Raw genomic sequence first — 23,282 nt, forward strand, 5'->3', positions numbered from 1 at the left:
ATGAAGTAGAGCTGAATGTGTGTGCTAAGCACACACATTCAGCACTGCTTCATCACGCCAATACAATGCATTAGCCAGTGCTGATTGGCCAGAGTACGGAATTCGGCCAATCAGCGCTGGCCAATGCATTCTATTAGCCCGATGAAGTAGAGCTGAATGTGTGTGCTAAGCACACACATTCAGCACTGCTTCATCACGCCAATACAATGCATTAGCCAGTGCTGATTGGCCAGAGTACGGAATTCGGCCAATCAGCGCTGGCTCTGCTGGAGGAGGCGGAGTCTAAGATCGCTCCACACCAGTCTCCATTCAGGTCCGACCTTAGACTCCGCCTCCTCCAGCAGAGCCAGCGCTGATTGGCCGAATTCCGTACTCTGGCCAATCAGCACTGGCTAATGCATTGTATTGGCGTGATGAAGCAGTGCTGAATGTGTGTGCTTAGCACACACATTCAGCTCTACTTCATCGGGCTAATAGAATGCATTGGCCAGCGCTGATTGGCCAGAGTACGGAATTCGGCCAATCAGCGCTGGCTGTGCTGGAGGAGGCGGAGTCTAAGATCGCTCCACACCAGTCTCCATTCAGGTCCGACCTTAGACTCCGCCTCCTCCAGCAGAGCCAGCGCTGATTGGCCGAATTCCGTACTCTGGCCAATCAGCACTGGCTAATGCATTGTATTGGCGTGATGAAGCAGTGCTGAATGTGTGTGCTTAGCACACACATTCAGCTCTACTTCATCGGGCTAATAGAATGCATTGGCCAGCGCTGATTGGCCGAATTCCGTACTCTGGCCAATCAGCACTGGCTAATGCATTGTATTGGCGTGATGAAGCAGTGCTGAATGTGTGTGCTTAGCAGCGCTGGCCAATGCATTCTATTAGCGTGAACTGAGTTTGCACAGGGGTTCTAGTGCACCCTCGGCTCTGCTACATCAGATTGCTACATCTGATGTAGCAGTGCCGAGTGTGCATCAGATGTGTAGTTGAGCAAAACTGACTCAGCACTGCTAAGTCTCTGCATTCGCATAGGAATGCATTGGCCAGCCTTCGGCCAATCAGCGCTGGCTCTGCCGGAGGAGGCGGAGTCTAAGGTCGGACCTGAATGGAGACTGGTGTGGAGCGATCTTAGACTCCGCCTCCTCCAGCAGAGCCAGCGCTGATTGGTCGAGTTCCATACTCTGGCCAATCAGCGCTGGCCAATGCATTCTATTAGCCCGATGAAGTAGAGCTGAATGTGTGTGCTTAGCACACACATTCAGCTCTACTTCATCAGGCTAATAGAATACATTGGCCAATCAGCGCTGGCCAATGCATTCTATTAGCTTGATGAAGCAGAGTGTGCACAAGGGTTCAAGCGCACCCTCGGCTCTGATGTAGCAGAGCTGAGGGTGCACAAGGGTTCAAGTGCACCCTCGGCTCTCCTACATCAGAGCCGAGGGTGCGCTTGAACCCTTGTGCAGCCTCGGCTCTGCTACATCAGAGCCGAGGGTGCGCTTGAACCCTTGTGCACACTCTGCTTCATCAAGCTAATAGAATGCATTGGCCAGCACTGATTGGCCAGAGTACGGAATTCGGCCAATCAGCGCTGGCCAATGCATCCCTATGGGAAAAAGTTTATCTCACAAAAATCACAATTACACACCCGATAGAGCCCCAAAAAGTTATTTTTAATAACATTCCCCCCTAAATAAAGGTTATCCCTAGCTATCCCTGCCTGTACAGCTATCCCTGTCTCATAGTCACAAAGTTCACATTCTCATATGACCCGGATTTGAAATCCACTATTCGTCTAAAATGGAGGTCACCTGATTTCGGCAGCCAATGACTTTTTCCAATTTTTTTCAATGCCCCCGGTGTCGTAGTTCCTGTCCCACCTCCCCTGCGCTGTTATTGGTGCAAAAAAGGCGCCAGGGAAGGTGGGAGGGGAATCGAATTTTGGCGCACTTTACCACGCGGTGTTCGATTCGATTCGAACATGGCGAACACCCTGATATCCGATCGAACATGTGTTCGATAGAACACTGTTCGCTCATCTCTATTGTTAATGCTCATTCTCTTGAAAGGTTATTGCATAAAAGCTGTAATATGTGTGAATTAGAGAACAGAGTATAACTTATTACCTCCTGCAATGCCCACTTGATAAATAATAATGGAGCTTGAAATGCATGTCATGTCTTACTAAAATAATTTATCATATCATATCTAAACCTGGGATTGGAAGCTCATTTGAATATTTCTGGTGCATGCTGGGAAGAGGAGAAGAGTCGCCTTAATCTCATCGATTGCTGGGAATTGCTGGGTCTCGCTGGTTAGAGGACATCGCAAAACCTGGGATTGGAAGCTCATTTGAATATTTCTGGTGCATGCTGGGAAGAGGAGAAGAGTCGCCTTAATCTCATCGATTGCTGGGAATTGCTGGGTCTCGCTGGTTAGAGGACATCGCAAAACCTGGGATTGGAAGCTCATTTGAATACTTCTGGTGCATGCTGGGAAGAGGAAAAGAGTCGCCTTAATCTCATCGATTGCTGGGAATTGCTGGGTCTTGCTGGTTAGAGGACATCGCAAAACCTGGGATTGGAAGCTCATTTGAATACTTCTGGTGCATGCTGGGAAGAGGAGAAGAGTCGCCTTAATCTCATGGATTGCTGGGAATTTCTACACTTCGTAGACGGCGTCAGACGAGGAAAAAAAAAAAAAAACATATACAAGATCATTCATCCAAATTTAATGAGCAACATGGAAGAGGAGAAAACCCACATGGTGAGCTGCAACACTTGCTATATGTTTACAGATCTGCCGGACCATAAAGCCAACTTCACCTGTATGAAATGTAAACTAGTGGCCCTTTTAGAAGAAAAAGTGCAGAGGTTGGAAGAAAGAATAGTGACGTTGAGAAGCATCAAAGAAAGTGAGGTCTTCATTGATGAAGCTGAAGCAAGCCTCCAGAACACAGTGGGGGATGAAAGTGCTAGAGAGCCTACAGTTGCAGAGACTGATGCAAGTCCCCCGAATACAGTAAGGGAAGAATACTTGAGAGAACCTACAGAGGCAGAAAACTGGACACATGTGACCAAGGGATGCAAATGGATCACAAGGCCATCACCACTCACGCAGCTAAGTAACCGATATGAAACTCTCATGCAGGCGGATGAAAATGACAAAAATAACCTATCAGCAAAAGAAGAAACAAAAGTCACCCAGAGACAATCAGGAGCAACAAGAAATGGTGTTGCAAGGAAGAAAAGAAGAGTAGTGGTTATGGGTGACTCACTGCTAAGAGGCACAGAGGCAGCTGTCTGCAGGCCAGACTTAACCGCACGAGAAGTATGCTGCCTCCCAGGAGCAAAAATCAAGGATGTGGCCGATAGGATGCCAAGCCTCCTCAGCTCCAAGGACGACTACCCATTCCTACTGATACATGTGGGTACAAACGACACGGCAAAAAATGATTTACCAACTATCTATAAAGACTTTGAAAATTTGGGGAAGACAGTGAAGGAACTGGATGCGCAGGTAGTATTCTCATCAATCCTCCCAGTTGATGGTCATGGCATCAGGAGATGGAATAGAATACTAGAGGTAAACACCTGGCTTCGACGGTGGTGCCGAGAGCAAGGATTTGGATTTTTGGACCATGGCGTGAATTACCTCTACGATGGACTCCTTGCTAGAGACGGGATACATCTCACAAAACCTGGGAAAAACATATTTGCCAGAAGACTTGCCACACTCATCAGAAGGGCTTTAAACTAGAAGAAGAGGGGATGGGAAGAAAAAAGAAAGACAAGAACATGCAGCTAAAAGACATACTAAACAAGGTTACTAGATGTGGTAAAGAGGACCCAAGACAGGATACTCAGAAGGAAAAGGATGCAGCAGAGCACAATCTGAAATGTTTTTACACAAACGCACAAAGTATGGGAAACAAACAAGGAGAACTAGAGCTGATGATACACAAGGAAAACTATGACGTCATCGGTATCACAGAAACCTGGTGGAACGACATGCATGATTGGAACATACAGATGGAAGGATACAACTTATTCAAAAAGAATAGAACTAATAAAAGAGGGGGTGGAGTTGCATTGTATGTTAAAAAAGAACACATCTCCACAGAAATTACAGTTTTACAGAATGATAATCTACTGGAAATTATTTGGGTAGTAATTCAAGGGAAAAACAATGATAAGGACATCATACTAGGCATTTATTACAGACCACCAGGACAGACAGAAGACATGGATGAGATTTTTTCACAGCAAATGACCACGCTCTCAAAGAAACATGAAATAGTGATCATGGGAGACTTCAATTACCCTGACATTCATTGGGAAACCCACACAGCCAAGAGTAAAGGCTCCATCAAATTTTTATCCTCTCTAGCAGACAACTTCATTGCCCAGCTAGTAGAAGAAAACACGAGAGGAACATCCATTTTGGACCTAGTCCTAACCAACAAAGAGCACATGGTTAAGGGACTACGGGTAGCAGGGACACTGGGATTCAGCGATCATGCTATACTTGAGTTTGGGGTTGCAAGAAGAAGAAGAAGACCTGAGAAGACACAGACTTCAAGGCTCGACTTTAGCAGGGCAGACTTCAAGAGCCTGAAGGCAAGGGTTAGCAGAATTCCATGGTGCAAAATTCTTAAGCACAAAAATGCACATGAAGGGTGGGAAATCTTCCGTAGGGAAATCATTAAAGCACAGGAACTAACAATACCTAGAAGGAAGAAAAATGGGAAGCACCTAAAAATATCAGGATGGATGACCAAAAAATTACATAACCTGCTAAAAAGGAAAAAGGAAACATACAAAAAGTGGAAGATGGGAACTATACCTAAGGAAGAGTACACAGCAGTCTGCAGACTCTGCAAGACAAGCATCAAAGGAGCTAAGGCTGAACACGAATTGAAGCTTGCAAAAGAGGCAAAGAGTAAGGTAAAAGGATTTTGGGGATATGTTAAAAGCAAAAGAAAAGTGAAGGAGACCATTGGAGTACTGAAGAATGACAAAGGAGAAACAGTTAACATGGTGGAACAGCAGGTGGAGCTACTAAATTCATATTTTGTATCCGTCTTCTCCCAAGAAACTAATGGAAATATCGACATTAATGGTGATGGAGATGAGGGGAAGGAGGACTCCAAGCTGACTATAAGCAAAGGTCTGGTAAGAGAGCACTTAGCCAAGTTACAGGAAACCAAGTCCCCAGGACCAGATGATTTACACCCTAGAGTCCTGAAAGAGATAGCAGAGGAAATAACAGAACCCCTTGCTATAATCTTCGGTAAGTCATGGGAAACAGGAGTGGTCCCTTTAGATTGGAAAAGGGCAAATGTTGTCCCCATCTACAAAAAGGGGAAAAGGGACGATCCAGGAAATTACAGGCCGGTAAGTCTGACCTCGATAGCAGGAAAAATCTTTGAGCAAATTGTCAAGGAACATTTACTTCGGTACCTGGAATGATTTAGGAAAACCTGCACTCGCAGGGGGTTGGACCCGATGGCCCTTGAGGTCCCTTCCAACTCTACCATAAGAAAAAAAAAAAAAAATAAGAAAATAAGAATATCTAGCCTTCATATCCAATCACCCCATACTCCAGTTTCAGGGAATAGTTTTGAATAATTGATGATAATTGCAAAATGTGATAGATTATAACAACATAATATAAGGTCAGTGAATGAAAAAAGAAACAATTTATCTAAAATTTCTATCACATGATATACTAGTCTATATTTTAGTTTAAAGCAAATGAGAACAGTACATGAGAATAAACAAGAAACAATTACAGTAACTTTCCATTGACAGTAGTATTCTATAACGCACCACACCATGCAGCTGGACACATACAACCAAACCCATATATGGCGGCAAATAGTCAAATGTTTTAGTGCCATAATCTAGCTATTCGACACACAATAGTGCAATTATTTGTAAAAATGGTAAATTTTGTTTACTTACTCTGTGCTTTATTTACTGTTGATATATACACTTCTTAATGTACGTATACATCAATACTTTCCATTTTGGTTAACCAGTACCGGGCCAATTTGTGCTCCAGGACCAGACACATTTTAGGTTTATTTTGTATGTGCAGTTTTGAGGGCTGTAACATTTTTCCCGTATGTCTCAGTCAACTAATTTTTGCGTCTTTTTTCGGGGACACATAGGGCTTTATTTTTATGTAATCTTTATTTTCGAATGTGTTTTAATTTTTTTTATATCTGGGAAAATATAAACAAAATAGGAGGGAAATTGTGTCTGGTTTTCATTTTTTTTTTTTTTTTTTAAATTTAATAACACAAAGTGTCACTGAAAAACTTTATAATATAGTTTTTCCTCTCCGTTACGGTAATTTTTATTTTGTATGGTTTTGTCGGGGTGGGGCTATAACCTTTTATAATGGCGTTTTATTAGCGTATTATTTATTTATTTTTTATTATTATTTTATTTACATTTTTTTAAAACTTTTTTATTATATTTTTATTTTTTTCAGATTGTGTCCCCATAAGGTAATAAGAGACCTTTGGGGACATCTGATCACTTATTTTTTTTGTACTTGAGGCTGATTTCTCCTATAACTGGGGCTGGTACATTTAACCTCAGATACAGGAGGAATACAGCCTCCTGCACGCTGTATATACAGCTTACTGAGCTGATCTGAGTCCTGTAGGACCCAGCAGCTCTGGTAAGACTCTGCTCCCAGCGGATCACGTGTCCGCCGGGTCAGAGGACAGCTGAATTATGGCATAGCTGCAATAAATCTTCCCTGCTATCTCTTTGGGAGCTCCGGCTGAAGTTACAGCCGGCTCCTAGTGAAAGCAGCTACACGATCTCCATGCAGCTGCTGTGTTCTGGTGGACGTACAGGTACGTCCTGGCAGAACTAGGCAACCACTTCCCGGACGTATATAGTCTATGGGCGGTCCGGAAGTGGTTATGGAATACAATTTGTTACAGTATCACAACATACTAACAAAAGGCTGCAATTCACCTTCCCCACCAGGAGGTCACACATAGATACAAATAGGGTAGTATCACTGGGATGACTTGTCACAAAATCATGCTGTGTTTAGAAAAGCTGCAAACTTGTGACACATTTGTATTTCTACTTGAGCGTTTCAAGGTTATAAAATGTTAGATTTGTTTCCCTAAATCTACCATTAACTACTTCTTAAGCTTAAATAAAATATAGTTCCTATCATTTTAAATCTGTCTAATGAAATTCAAATAAAATACTTTCTCTGTCAGTATAGGCGGGATTTCCTTTTAATGAATGACATGACAGCTGGATATTTTTATAAATGATTTTATAAATATTAGAGATGAACAAGTAGTGAAATATTCAAGATTCGATATTCGTTTTGAGTAGAGCCTCAATATTCAACTACTCGATCGAATATCGAATCCCATTATAGTCTATGGGGAAAAAAATGCTCTTTTCAGGGGAAACTACTATTCGACTAAAGGAGAGTCACCAAGTCCACGAGTAGCAGGAGGAGAGTGTTTAGGAGGAGCAAAGTGCAGTTGAGGAGTGTTGAGGAGGAGTGTTGTACAGTTAAAGCGCACGGACCCCATAGACTATAACGGGGTCTGTGTGCTTGCAGCGCACTGCCCTCACGAATGATTTGTGCGGGCAGTGCACGGCAAGCACACGGACCCCATTAAAGTCTATAGGGTCCATGCGCTTGCAGTTGCGCTGATATTACGTTCGGGGGGTCCTCCTGTGGACTCCTTCTGGACAGGAAGCAAGCGCTAATGTGAACCGGCCCTTACTCGTCCTGCAGAACCAGTATTGATTGGCCGAATGCTATACACTATATAGCATTCGGCCAATCAATGCTGGTTCTGCAGCTAGTCTTTGCTAGTTGGGAGAGCTGGTAGCTTGTGGTTATGTGAGAGCTGACTTTTTCTCATAGGAATGCATTGACCAGCGTTGATTGTCCAAATGCTATACAGTGTACAGCATTCGGCCAATCAACGCTGGTTCTGCCAGAGGCTCGTCTGTGACGAGGCGGAGTCTAAGATCAGACCACAATGAAGACTGCTGTGGTCCGATCTTAGACTCCGCCTCGTCACAGACGAGCCTCTGTCAGAACCAGCGTTGATTGGCCGAATGCTGTACACTGTATATCATTCGGCCAATCAACGCTGGTTCTGAATCAAATCTTTACTGCGAATAGCAAGTAGTATTCGATCGAGTATGAGTATTTCGAATATCGTAGTATTCAATCGAATACCTACTCGATGGAATACTACTCACTCATCTCTGATAAATATAATAAATGCTTTAAGGGTATCTAACCTTCAACAAACACTGCATAAATCAGTGAAAAAAGGAGAGTCATTGCACCACATGTCATGTGAGTTCCTGAAATATGTACAAAGAGAGGCCTCAGGAAATGTGTGTCTATATGTGTCTAGGGTGGATATTTATCAATACAGATAAAAATGTTGCTTTTATCTGCTTGGAAATGCTATCAGTGCTGGTTTCATGTGTTTTATACACTGACTTTTATACACTGATGAGCAGAAGGGTAACAATGTTCTGAACTTTTGAGATTCAGGCTCCATATCTCACCATCCACTACTGCTTTGAATGTGAGACTACCATAATTTTATAGACAATCATCTTGACTATAAATTTGACTTGCACATTAGCGTATTATTAGTTATGCAGATTTTTGTCATGCACCTGCATTCTTACTGTTTTGTTCTTAAAAATCTAAATCTAAAACACTGCCCGAATCCTTCTAGGCATGTTCTTGATCAGATTCAAGCATGTCGCAACCAAAATCTGATCCCAGGTCCCTGCTACACATTCCCAATGATGGTGCATATTGGTCAATTCACTTGCATATGAATACATCTTTTTCTTCAACTCTATCCACAAGTCGTCAATGGGGTTGAGGTCTGAGGACTGTGGAGGCCAATCCTGCACCTCTACGTCATTTTCATTGAACCATTTCTTCAGTAATCTCTATGTAAGCTTTGGGTCGTTGTTCTACTGGAACACTATGCCATCCTTTTTATACCCATCGTACTTGAGTGTAGTGTTATGCAGTTACATGACAAGAGTCTGCATAACTAATCATAAACTAAATAGTTGCAAGTCAAGTTTATGTATGACATAGCCAAGATGATTGTCTATGAAATGTGTAGTGGATGGTGAGATATGGATCATGAAAGTCAAAAGTTCAAAACATTGTTATTCTTTTTCAAGTCAGTGTATTGTACCTTTTTTGTATTGACTTGTATTAGGGGCTGGAAAACCCTTTAATCTCACACACATTTGAGCTTCAGTCCCATCTTGCTTTAGCAAGATAGAATTTAGCAGAGATTTCAATGTGAATGTCAGTTTATAGAGGTGAAGGGACAGGAAATAGATAAGTGAAGAAAGTAACATTTGTTCCGATAAGAAATATTGCCCTATTAAGTTATGCAAAGGTTGTAGAGCTTATGTTTTAATAGATGTGTTCCTAATTTATATGTTAAACTTAGCCACATGGCTCCATTCACCTGATGCATCTCAAGTAGTGTCATACTTTTTTCCACCACTATTATTTCACTAGGGTTCTGATTATTTGTGGCATGGCAGTAGTGCTGAAGAATATCTGTTATTTAGTAGCCTGTTTACTCCCCTGTATTTTGTAACTTATTTAGATGACATATTATCATAGAGCATAATTAGGTTATAAAACAGAGGGTGGATTTGATTAACATTTCCCAGCAACATTTATTGATTTCAACAGCTTGCATAGAGAACACAGCAGTTCACTGCATCATGCTTAGTCATTTTAGTAAAGCAACACTACTGGCTGAACATAAACTGAGAAATATTATGACCAATTCACCTAATGACGAATTATAGTATTAACTATAGTAATAATCCTTAAAGGGGTAAGTTATCAACTAGATAACTTGTTAAATACTTTACTTTGGTTATTTCTAGAGACGAGCGAATACCGTTCGATCGAGCAGGTATTCGATCGAATATTATGGTATTCAACATATTTGATTTCAATCGAATACCACATGGTAAACGCAGTAAAAATTTGTATCCCCTCTCACTTTCCCTGGCGTTTTTTTTTGCACCAATAACTGTGCAGGGGAGGTGGGACAGGAAGCAGGAAAACATAGGCATTAAAAAAAAATAGGAAAAAGCCATTGGCTGGCAAAATCAGGTGACCTCGGATTTATAAGAATAGTGTCAGCCATTTTTGTGTCAGATGCGGTTTGGTGAGATAGGGAGAGACATAGTACTGAGGGTCAGATAGCGATTAGATTCTGCTAGGCAGGAAAACTGAAAACCAACAGCTCTTTTCAGAGCTACACTGCAGGAAGAGTGTATATACTCAACCGTATATACACTCAACCTGCCAAAATTTCACAAAAGCCCTTTTTAGGGCTCAAATTCCTTACAACTGGTATATGTTCTAACTGTCCCATAGGGGTGAGAAGAAAGTTGTATACCGTCATCACCTGCACACATCTGAAAATGCGTCAGGGTAGCACAAAGGGACGAGGATGGGGACATGGAAATCCAGCTGGGGATCCAGTTGAACTACTGCGGATACAATGGCTGCTGGAGAGGGGCAGCCAGCAGTGCCCTCATCCACAATGTCAAGCAGGGTGCAGGGTACCCCGCTGATGAGACTCGAGCACCAGGAACCGGTGTTGCAGTGGATAGCGGATATTGCTTCCAGCGGCATTTGCACCAGACAGTCAGCCACTACCTCCAGGCGTGTAGTAACACAAGAGTCTGCCTCTCCTGGCAATGTAGTGGTTGTGGACCCGCAACCAGCATGTCCCATCCTCAGTGCTAATGATGAGACACAGTTCCATGTTTCTGTGCCAGCTCACAAGTTCATCGCCCTCCTCCTCCACCACCATCACTGTTAAAAACCAATTAAAATCACCCCATTAAGGCTCACCCCAAAGGCCTTACCAATATTTTTTTAGGGCTCACCCCAAGGGCCTTACAAATAATTTTTTAGGGCTCACCCCAAGGGCCTTACAAATAATTTTCTAGGGCTCACCCCAAGGGCCTTACAAATAATTATTTAGGGTTCACCTCAAGGGCCTTACAAATAATTTTTTAGGGCTCACCCCAAAGGCCTTACAAATAATTTTTTAGGGCTCATCACAAGGGCCTGAAAACTGATTTTTTTTTTTAGGGCTCACCCGAAGGACCTGACCTTTTTTTTAGGGCTCACCCCAAGGGACTGAAAAATAATTTTTTTACGGCTCACCCCAAGGGCCTGAAAACTATTTTTTTAGGGCTCACCCCAAGGGCCAAAAACTAAAACTCTGCTGGTTAAAGGCTCAATTCACCCAAAGGGCCAAAAACTAAAACATTGCTGGTGCAATGCTCAACTCACCCCAAGGGCCTAAAACACTGCTGGTTAAAGGCTCAATTCACCCAAAGGGCCAAAAACTAAAACATTGCTGGTGCAATGCTCAACTCACCCCAAGGGCCAAAAACACTGCTGGTTAAAGGCTCAATTCACCCAAAGGGCCTAAAACACTGCTGGTTAAAGGCTTAATTCACCCAAAGGGCCTAAAACTCTGCTGGTACAAGGCTCAACTCACTTAAAGGGCCTAAAACTCTGATTCTACAAGGCTCAACTCACTTCAGGGGTTTAATACTCTACTGGTACAAGGCTCAACCCACTTTAAGGGCCTAATACTCTGCTGGTTAAAGTCTCAATTCCCCCCAAGGGCCTGAAGCTAAGTTTGGGGGGGCTCACTCCAAGGGCCTGAAAAGAAAATTTATGTGTGGCTCAGCTGAAGGGCCTCTAACTTAATTTGGAAGGGCTCACATGAAGGGCCAGAAAAGTAATTTTTGGAGGTCTCACCACATCACACACAATGACAGTTAAGGGTGGGGGCTGTTGGATTTCCCATTGCCTATGCCATCTGTGGTTGTCATGGGCAACGTGATTTAAAGGGGTGCATACTAATGTTTCTTTAGCTTAAAATTTGGCTTTCTGTCCATACTAATGTAGAAGAAAGAAGGTTTCCAAGTATTTTTCCACTTTCCATATTGAGTTTGGAGTGTCTAGTTGATAGAGCCTGGTGCAAGTTCACTATTGGCCCTATAGGTTAAGCGGCCCTGTTGGCATACTGTCACTACTAAGATAGTTAGAAAAAATTTTGGATTTCTGCAAAATGTTTAAATTCATGTTTCATGTAAATGTCTACAGATTTACATATGGTTATGTTTGTTGGAAAACTCCATTCAAGCAAATATAAAAACGTTGCCAAATATCTCTTATTATAAAAATAATGTCATTTTCCACTTATAAGCCACTTCTTTTCCTTTCCCATCTCCGACACTGATTATTCACCCTGACTTCATTAATAAAATCTTTTTTTGGAGAGGTAGACATTCAGACAGATTATCATCTTACATTACAGTTATTGCCCACTGCTTATAAAGTTTATAGATAGCAGAGGGAATGTCACTGCTGCTGCTTCTACTGCTTCATCCCAGGGTTAAATTTGCAGCAACATTTGTGTAGCTTGTTACTGATATTTAATGGCCTCCATGCTGCTGCTACTTTTGAGGGTTTGTGAGTAAAGATAGGGGAGTGGGATCTACTTTTCTCTCCATTCTATGTATGAAAAACATCATCACAGCTATTTGCTTCTTTGGTAGCTGATTTCAACAACCAGCACTAAAAGATTAAACGCGCTTAGGAAGAAAACTGGTAAAAAAAATGCATACATAAATAATATAGATGTTTAGAATAGTATTGTTTCTCATGTACACACACAAAAAACTTATGAAAATTCACCAAGAATGATAGGTACACTTTAAGTCAAGTTGCTTTATCTAAAAATGATATTTTTCACATATTCCACAATGTAACATTTAATGTATGTGGAAAAATGCAAATTAAAGGGGCAAGTCCGCTCAGCAGTGTCCGTGGCTATTGTCCGTACAAGGTTTTAGCATTTAGTCGTTAGCATGTTAGTAGAGTATGAGTTACTGTCATTATAGGACAGTGAAAGGGGTTAATATATAAATTACTGATGATCTAGGCCGGTGAACGGTCATGTCGGTGTACCTGGTGGTTTGGAACAGGACAATTAGTTTGTTACTTACAATATAACTGATAGTTTAGGACTGTAATTATATTAATTGTAAAGATGCTTGACCATCTAGGTTGGTCTAGGGCAGTCAACAGGTAATTGGAACGGTTAATACTTCACCTCTTGATAGGTCATCAAATCCTTTATTAAATGGAAGCTTAAAGAAGAATCCCAATTTTACCTTCCATGGCTGAAATATGGTACATTGAAAAATAGGTTGGTTGCATAAGGGAAAGATTGTCCAGAATGTACAGATAACCTTCCATCCTCAAACTACCTAGGTGTAGATATTGCTAAAATTGTGGCAAATTTGTAAAGAAAATTAGCAAGTATTATCTTCTCAGGGAAACAGACAGTTGTAGCCACACAGCTACATGGGTGGTGAAAGCTCGCAGCAGCTGCTTAGAGAAGGGTATTGAGAAATGTGCATTGAAAAACAAAAGTGATCCAGCTGCTTTGTTGAAATAAATGCTTGGTCTTTTATTGTAGTGTGCTATTGGCAAAAAGAAAAGTTTACTTTTATACCTTTATTCCAAAGTTGCTAATATAATTGTCTTTTTACCTGGGTGTAGACAAGCTGTAATGTTCTTTAAATCCATCATATCATATCATAGATCAAAGTCTTTAATGGAGTAAGTCAGTGGTATAATAGAATATCTGCTCATAACATGGCTAAAAAAATTATTAACAATTAGAAAATTGTAAATGTACCAGATTTATAAAGAGGTGTACACCTAAATCTAGCACTGTTTTTTTTACTACCCTCTCTAATTTCTCAAATGCAAAAATATGTGATTATTTAGAAATGTGGCCTTGTGATTTTTATTGTTTTAGGGTGCATTCACACAGAGAAAAATGGATCAGAAACCGCACGGATTCACACCAAAATCCACGCAGTACATTCAGTGTGGAAAAAAGCCTGTATGGGGAGGCTTTTTTTCCGTGCTGAATCTAACATGGATTCCGCGCAGATTCGCGCCAAAATCCGCGCATCATCCTCCCCATTTTGCTCTGTGTGAATGCATCCTTAGGCTAAGGCCTATATAGCGGGCTACAGCGAAAAAGCGGTGTGGGAAAAAGCACATCTGCTTTTCACATAAACTCTGCTGAGGTTTCCTCTGTGGACTTTTTGCCTCCATTATACCTATAGGAAAACCACCAACATTTCTATAGGTGTAATTGACATGCTGCTTCCAAAACCGCAAAGGACAAGAGACAACTAAAATGTTTGAATACAGAATTTCTTCCTTGATGAAGATATTAAGATGGCTTACTGGATCTCAAGGTGCAAACAGTTGCACTCCAGAACAAAAGAGAGAGATTAGAGTTTGCTGGGAAAGATTACAAAAATCTGTTCAGTTCAGAAACAAAATTATGTGAACAGATGAAACCAGGATTAACTCTTAAGGAGATATCTTGAAAGTAAGATATTGCATATGAGCTGTATGTCCCACATTGTAAGAAGAGATTGAAGTGGGGAGAATAGTTTATAAGATATGGTTTTATATGATCTCTAGAGATGAGCGAACAGTAAAATGTTTGAGGTTCTATATTCGTTTCGAGTAGCCCCTCAATATTCGACTACTCAAATCGAATATCGAACCCTATTATAGTCTATGGGGGGAAAATGCTCATTTCATGGGTAGGTAACGTTCGATCAAATTACACTTACCAAGTCCACGAGTGAGGGTCAGGCTGGATCCTCCGAGCAGTCTTCTCCTTGCAGTGTCCCCGCGGCATCTTCCGGCTCTTCATTCACTCTGCTAGGCATCGGGCCTGGGCAGAGCCGACTGCGCATGCCCGCACTACAAGTGGACATGCACAGTCGGCTCTGCCCAGGCCCAATGCCTGGCAGAGTGAATGAAGAGCCAGAAGACGCCGCAGGGAAGCTGCACGGAGAAGACTTCTAAAGGTAGGAGAAGAACCAGCATTGATTGGCCGACTGTATAGCATTCTGCCAATCAATGCTGGTTCTGCATCGAACTTTTACATTCGAACAGCGAGTGGTACTCGATCGAGTATGAGTATTTTGAATACCGTAGTATTCGATCGAATACCTATTCGATCAAGTACTACTCGCTCATCTCTAATGGTCTCTACTAGAATGTAATATTGCTGTTAAATCACACGAATTAAAGCTGAAAGTCTACACTTTGATTACATATTGATAATTTTGTTTTAATTGATCATAATGGTGATGTCAGTGTGCAGATATTGAAGTTCTGGGCCCTACTCTACACTTTTGCTTTTTCACTGAAGGCATATTTGAATACTGTTTGTCTTTTCTTTAATATATACAGTTTTGTTAATAGGTCTATATTGCTGAAGTACAAGTTTTAATACTGTAATATGTTTGTAAGGTGGGTATGATAGGTCCATACAACGTTATCAATCTATTATTTTTGGATTTTGTTATGCCACAGCACAGGATTACCGCAAAACATGTACGAAGATCCATTTTAGTTTTTGTAAGTTATGATTGTACCATTTTGCAGTGGACATTCCTTGTGTGCAGTCCTAAAATATTTCAGCTTGCTGTGTGAAAAATGAGAATGTGAGATTTCTTCTTAAAGCAGCACAAAAATATTCAAAATTCAAATTATTTTTTTTACTAAATTCTATCTATTACATTTTATTTGCTTTGTTTTTTTGCTCAGTAAAGTGAAATATACCCTGTGTATGTTTCAGTCAATAGTGTCCATGAACATGTATCTTAAATGTTAAATTATGTCGTTATGTTGTTTTTGACAGTTACAGTTTTGAGGAATTTTTATTTTAAAAGAGAAAATGCTACTTTAAGAAATCACATTCATTGAAATATTCTCAAGATACACTATATCATGGTGCACTATGAATTTTGTGGTTTTTATAATTCTACATTACTAGAATTAAATTGATCAGTAACATCCACCAAAAAATACACACTTTCCATTTACACACCCATGGATATAATCCTGCTCTGCTGTTTACAGCAATGAGTAGAGTGACATAGGCATGACACCAAATGTTTTGTTTTAATCACTTGCCAGAAAATAATAATCTCATTTTGTTATATTAAATTAGAATACGTAGAACCAATGTTTGTAATAATAAATTAAGTGTAAATTAAGTGAATTTCAGCATTTACCCAGAGTTAGGTCCTTGTCCTACCCCTCAAACTCATTTACATTTGCTTATGGAGGCTTCCTAAGCAACTAATGACAACACTATTTGGTGTCCAGTCTCACTATGAAGAAGGTTAGTGAATGTCCAACACCTCTGCAATAGACTTCTTATACAGTAGGTACAATTTTGTTAACACTGTTGCTTAGGTCTCAAATTTAAGGGATTAAAGTGTCCTTCTGGTTCATAATAAATGGATAATGCATAATCTTTCTGGTACATTTCTTCAGTTTTCTCTTTGTCTCTGTAAAATTGTTCACACTTTTTCAGATTACTATGCACACTGTGATTTGTTAGTCCAAGACACTCTCCCCACCCCGCATTGTACTATATCAGAGCAGTCTGAGAAACTGGTGACAATTTTACTGAAATAACAGGGTGACTCAGAACTGGACAAAAATATGCCAGGAAGAGTAAAACGAAAGGCACCAAGTAATTAAAGGGGCTCTATCATTGGGAAAAGTCATTTTTAGATAAGCACATCCTTGCATAGCATTTAGAAAGGCTATTTCACACCTACCTTTTGTATCTAAATTGTCTCAGTAGATTTGGAATAATCCACAAACAGAAAAGGATCTCTACAGATCATGAATGTTCTAAATCAGCGAGGCTTAATGTGCATGAAAAAACGCTTCTCAGTTCTAGGCAAATAGTCCAAAATAGTGTAGTAAAACTTCAGCACAATAAAGCCTTGTTAGGTAAAATATAACTTTTAATTTTCCATAAACATACATAAAAAAGGAATCACCAGATACAAAAAAAAATAGAAAAAATAGAAAAAGAGAGACTTACATAGACATCAATGTAACATGTGCATTTGTAAGTAGAACCAGGATGGAACAAGACCTACACGTTTCAAAGCATGGTACCATGAGTAAGAGGCACATGCCTTGAAACACGTAGATTTGGAATAAGTCAGTTTTTTCTCATATATTAATGAGCTTCCACCGTGCACCAGAAGTGTCCGTGTGCACTGTCTGCCCTATGTGTATGTATAGCAGAGGCTGCTGTGCTGATGACTCTCTACTGTAAATACACATAGAGCAGACTGTGATCACAGACACTTTTGGTGCACGGTGGAAGCTCAGTAACATATGGATAAAAACGAACTTATTCAAAATCTACTGAGGCAATTTACATGTAAAAGGTACATGTAAAATAGCCTTTCTAAAGGCTATGCAAGGATGTACTTATCTAAAAATGACTTTTCCCAATGATAGAGCCCCTTTAAATATGCATTGTGCATTTATAGTGAAAGTTTTATTGTGATGTAAGGGTCTCTTTCACCAACACATTTTGAGACTTTGGGAGCTAAATGAAAGTTTTTACTGTGGACAGCCGAAAGACATTCCATTTACGCTTAGGTCTGCACTTAGGTCTACACTTTGAAGGGGTTTCAATAAAATAAAAAATATTTTAAAACATTTTTGAATGGTGTATAAATTGTTTAATAAAATGGCAATATCAATTCCCTGCTACTCTGTCCCACACTGCCCAATCCCCTGCCATTCTAGACTTCCTGCTGCAATGATAATGTCCTAAGACAGGGACTTGTGACCATTGTAGCCAATCACTGGTCTGTTACAAGGAGCAATGGCTTGCTTTGATAACATGTAGATATTGGTAAAGAACCATATCAGATTGGCATGAGAGTGGCAGGAAATTGTGGAGGTAAAAGTGAATGTAATTAATTGTATAAAGCTAGAATCTAACACAATTTTCAGTTGCAATCAAAATTATTTGATATTATTGCATATTAGTACAACACTAGAGATGAGCGAACACTAAAATGTTCGAGGTTCGAAATTCGATTCGAACAGCCGCTCACTGTTCGAGTGTTCGAATGGGTTTCGAACCCCATTATAGTCTATGGGGAACATAAACTCGTTAAGGGGGAAACCCAAATTCGTGTCTGGAGGGTCACCAAGTCCACTATGACACCCCAGGAAATGATACCAACACCCTGGAATGACACTGGGACAGCAGGGGAAGCATGTCTGGGGGCATAAAAGTCACTTTATTTCATGGAAATCCCTGTCAGTTTGCGATTTTCGCAAGCTAACTTTTCCCCATAGAAATGCATTGGCCAGTGCTGATTGGCCAGAGTACGGAACTCGACCAATCAGCGCTGGCTCTGCTGGAGGAGGCGGAGTCTAAGATCGCTCCACACCAGTCTCCATTCAGGTCCGACCTTAGACTCCGCCTCCTCCGGCAGAGCCAGCGCTGATTGGCCGAAGGCTGGCCAATGCATTCCTATGCGAATGCAGACTTAGCAGTGCTGAGTCAGTTTTGCTCAACTACACATCTGATGCACACTCGGCACTGCTACATCAGATGTAGCAATCTGATGTAGCAGAGCCGAGGGTGCACTAGAACCCCTGTGCAAACTCAGTTCACGCTAATAGAATGCATTGGCCAGCGCTGATTGGCCAATGCATTCTATTAGCCCGATGAAGTAGAGCTGAATGTGTGTGCTAAGCACACACATTCAGCACTGCTTCATCAAGCCAATACAATGCATTAGCCAGTGCTGATTGGCCAGAGTACGGAATTCGGCCAATCAGCGCTGGCCAATGCATTCTATTAGCCCGATGAAGTAGAGCTGAATGTGTGTGCTAAGCACACACATTCAGCACTGCTTCATCAAGCCAATACAATGCATTAGCCAGTGCTGATTGGCCAGAGTACGGAATTCGGCCAATCAGCGCTGGCCAATGCATTCTATTAGCCCGATGAAGTAGAGCTGAATGTGTGTGCTAAGCACACACATTCAGCACTGCTTCATCAAGCCAATACAATGCATTAGCCAGTGCTGATTGGCCAGAGTACGGAATTTGGCCAATCAGCGCTGGCTCTGCTGGAGGAGGCGGAGTCTAAGATCGCTCCACACCAGTCTCCATTCAGGTCCGACCTTAGACTCCGCCTCCTCCGGCAGAGCCAGCGCTGATTGGCCGAAGGCTGGCCAATGCATTCCTATGCGAATGCAGACTTAGCAGTGCTGAGTCAGTTTTGCTCAACTACACATCTGATGTACACTCGGCACTGCTACATCAGATGTAGCAATCTGATGTAGCAGAGCCGAGGGTGCACTAGAACCCCTGTGCAAACTCAGTTCACGCTAATAGAATGCATTGGCCAGCGCTGATTGGCCAATGCATTCTATTAGCCCGATGAAGTAGAGCTGAATGTGTGTGCTAAGCACACACATTCAGCACTGCTTCATCAAGCCAATACAATGCATTAGCCAGTGCTGATTGGCCAGAGTACGGAATTCGGCCAATCAGCGCTGGCTCTGCTGGAGGAGGCGGAGTCTAAGGTCGGACCTGAATGGAGACTGGTGTGGAGCGATCTTAGACTCCGCCTCCTCCAGCAGAGCCAGCGCTGATTGGCCGAATTCCGTACTCTGGCCAATCAGCACTGGCTAATGCATTGTATTGGCGTGATGAAGCAGTGCTGAATGTGTGTGCTTAGCACACACATTCAGCTCTACTTCATCGGGCTAATAGAATGCATTGGCCAATCAGCGCTGGCCAATGCATTCTATTAGCTTGATGAAGCAGAGTGTGCACAAGGGTTCAAGCGCACCCTCGGCTCTGATGTAGCAGAGCCGAGGCTGCACAAGGGTTCAAGCGCACCCTCGGCTCTGATGTAGGAGAGCCGAGGGTGCACTTGAACCCTTGTGCACCCTCAGCTCTGCTACATCAGAGCCGAGGGTGCGCTTGAACCCTTGTGCACACTCTGCTTCATCAAGCTAATAGAATGCATTGGCCAGCGCTGATTGGCCAATGTATTCTATTAGCCTGATGAAGTAGAGCTGAATGTGTGTGCTAAGCACACACATTCAGCTCTACTTCATCGGGCTAATAGAATGCATTGGCCAGCGCTGATTGGCCAGAGTACGGAACTCGACCAATCAGCGCTGGCTCTGCTGGAGGAGGCGGAGTCTAAGATCGCTCCACACCAGTCTCCATTCAGGTCCGACCTTAGACTCCGCCTCCTCCAGCAGAGCCAGCGCTGATTGGCCGAATTCCGTACTCTGGCCAATCAGCACTGGCTAATGCATTGTATTGGCGTGATGAAGCAGTGCTGAATGTGTGTGCTTAGCACACACATTCAGCTCTACTTCATCGGGCTAATAGAATGCATTGGCCAATCAGCGCTGGCCAATGCATTCTATTAGCGTGAACTGAGTTTGCACAGGGGTTCTAGTGCACCCTCGGCTCTGCTACATCAGATTGCTACATCTGATGTAGCAGTGCCGAGTGTGCATCAGATGTGTAGTTGAGCAAAACTGACTCAGCACTGCTAAGTCTCTGCATTCGCATAGGAATGCATTGGCCAGCCTTCGGCCAATCAGCGCTGGCTCTGCCGGAGGAGGCGGAGTCTAAGGTCGGACCTGAATGGAGACTGGTGTGGAGCGATCTTAGACTCCGCCTCCTCCAGCAGAGCCAGCGCTGATTGGTCGAGTTCCGTACTCTGGCCAATCAGCGCTGGCCAATGCATTCTATTAGCCCGATGAAGTAGAGCTGAATGTGTGTGCTTAGCACACACATTCAGCTCTACTTCATCAGGCTAATAGAATACATTGGCCAATCAGCGCTGGCCAATGCATTCTATTAGCTTGATGAAGCAGAGTGTGCACAAGGGTTCAAGCGCACCCTCGGCTCTGATGTAGCAGAGCTGAGGGTGCACAAGGGTTCAAGTGCACCCTCGGCTCTCCTACATCAGAGCCGAGGGTGCGCTTGAACCCTTGTGCAGCCTCGGCTCTGCTACATCAGAGCCGAGGGTGCGCTTGAACCCTTGTGCACACTCTGCTTCATCAAGCTAATAGAATACATTGGCCAGCACTGATTGGCCAGAGTACGGAATTCGGCCAATCAGCGCTGGCCAATGCATCCCTATGGGAAAAAGTTTATCTCACAAAAATCACAATTACACACCCGATAGAGCCCCAAAAAGTTATTTTTAATAACATTCCCCCCTAAATAAAGGTTATCCCTAGCTATCCCTGCCTGTACAGCTATCCCTGTCTCATAGTCACAAAGTTCACATTCTCATATGACCCGGATTTGAAATCCACTATTCGTCTAAAATGGAGGTCACCTGATTTCGGCAGCCAATGACTTTTTCCAATTTTTTTCAATGCCCCCAGTGTCGTAGTTCCTGTCCCACCTCCCCTGCGCTGTTATTGGTGCAAAAAAGGCGCCAGGGAAGGTGGGAGGGGAATCGAATTTTGGCGCACTTTACCACGTGGTGTTCGATTCGATTCGAACATGGCGAACACCCTGATATCCGATCGAACATGTGTTCGATAGAACACTGTTCGCTCATCTCTATACAACACCATTAAATATTAGCAAAATTTACAAACGTTCAGCTGTCTCAGAAGAACTAAGACAAGTGGTATGTCCAAATTCAGCACAAAATGCCACTTTCAATGCTTACCACAGAATCAAGGACTACATTAGTTGCATCAGGTATTCTGGAGATAGACCACATCTTGACTGGCTAGGGCATTCTGACAATTGATTGCATGTTAGAAATATGGCTAAGTCAACAGAGTGGTCCAAGAGGTAACAGAAGAGATTATTGCCTTGCACAAACAAGGAAAAAGGATACATAAACAAATGTTCCTAGAGATACAATGGCTACATGGAAGAAAGAGGAAGTTATTACTAGCTACCACCAGATTACTAAGGAGGCAGGTGAAAATGTGTTAAGTGACTGCAAAAGACTTGCAGCAAGATTTGGTGGCAGCAGGGACTGAAGTTTCAGATTGTACAATAAATTGCATGCTAAGTGCTAAAGATCCATATGTCCAAGCTAATATGTTGAAAACCATGTACATTGTATATACACATGTGGACAAAATTGTTGGTACCCCTCGTACCACAATGGTCACAGAAATAACTTGAATCTGACAAAAGTAATAAGCAAACTACACGTTGACAAGCCACAAAGCTTCTGGGACAATATCCTATGGACAGATGAGACAAAAATCAAACTTTTTGGCAAGGCACATCAGCTCTATGTTCTATGATGGAAAAATTAAGCATATCTTGAAAAGAACACTGTCCCTACTGTGAAACATGGAGGAGGATCTGTTATGTTCTAGGACTGATTTGCTGCATCTGGCACAGGGTGTCTTGAATCTGTGCAGGGTACAATGAAATCTCAAGACTATCGAGAGATTCTAGAGAGAAATGTACTGCCCAGTGTCAGACTCAGAAAGCTTGGTCTCAGTCGCTGGTCATGGGTCTATCTGTGACCATTGTGGGTTTTTCTTTCGTTAAACGAAGGGTACCAACAATTTTGTCCACACATATATATATATATGCCATAGAAGTTTTGGAACTATATATTTTGGAGTGGTAATAAAAAAGCTGGAACTTCTCAGGCCTTTGGATCAGTGGTATATATGGAGATAGAGGAAGAATGGAGCATACACTGAAAAGAACACGCTGCCAGCAGTGAAGCATAGCAGTGCCTCAATGATGCTCTGGGGCTGTGTGGATATTAAGATAAATTCAAGGAAGTATCATGAAATCTTAGGAGAAAATGTCATGCCTTCTGTAAGAAAAATTGAAGCTTAGGCATCATTGGACCTTCCAGCAGGACAATGATCGCAAGCATCCTACAAAGTTCAGCAAGGCTTGGTTTGAGAAGTGCTGGAAGATGCAGGAGTGAACACACATAAGATATGGTGGGATTTGAAGATGGATGCAGCATGAAACCCATAAATACTAGTGAACTTGAAGTAACTACCCATAAGCAGCAAGTTAAGATTCTTCCCTATTAATATCAGAAACTGGGGTCTGACTATAAATCACATTTGCAGCAAGTCATAACAGCAGAGGGTGCTCTACTAAGTACCAAAATTGCTTGTCACAAAGGGGGCTGCAGTAGTGTGTAAGTGTGGCATTTTGTGTTGAGGTTGGAGAAACCACTGGTTATATTAGATGTGTTGAATTATTTATATTGTTCTTCTTTTATCGGTTCCTTGATAACAGCTTAGCGTTTGAAAA

General features: G+C 42.1%; 1 protein-coding gene across 1 annotated transcript in view; it reads left to right on the forward strand.

Annotated features, from left to right (window-relative positions):
- The window catches only part of PCLO (piccolo presynaptic cytomatrix protein), a 305,609-nt gene that overhangs the window by 234,031 nt on the left and 48,296 nt on the right, over positions 1 to 23,282 (forward strand). The window lies entirely within an intron of this gene.

The sequence above is a fragment of the Leptodactylus fuscus genome, chromosome 5, assembly GCF_031893055.1.
Source record: "Leptodactylus fuscus isolate aLepFus1 chromosome 5, aLepFus1.hap2, whole genome shotgun sequence".
Taxonomy (NCBI): Eukaryota; Metazoa; Chordata; class Amphibia; order Anura; family Leptodactylidae; genus Leptodactylus; species Leptodactylus fuscus.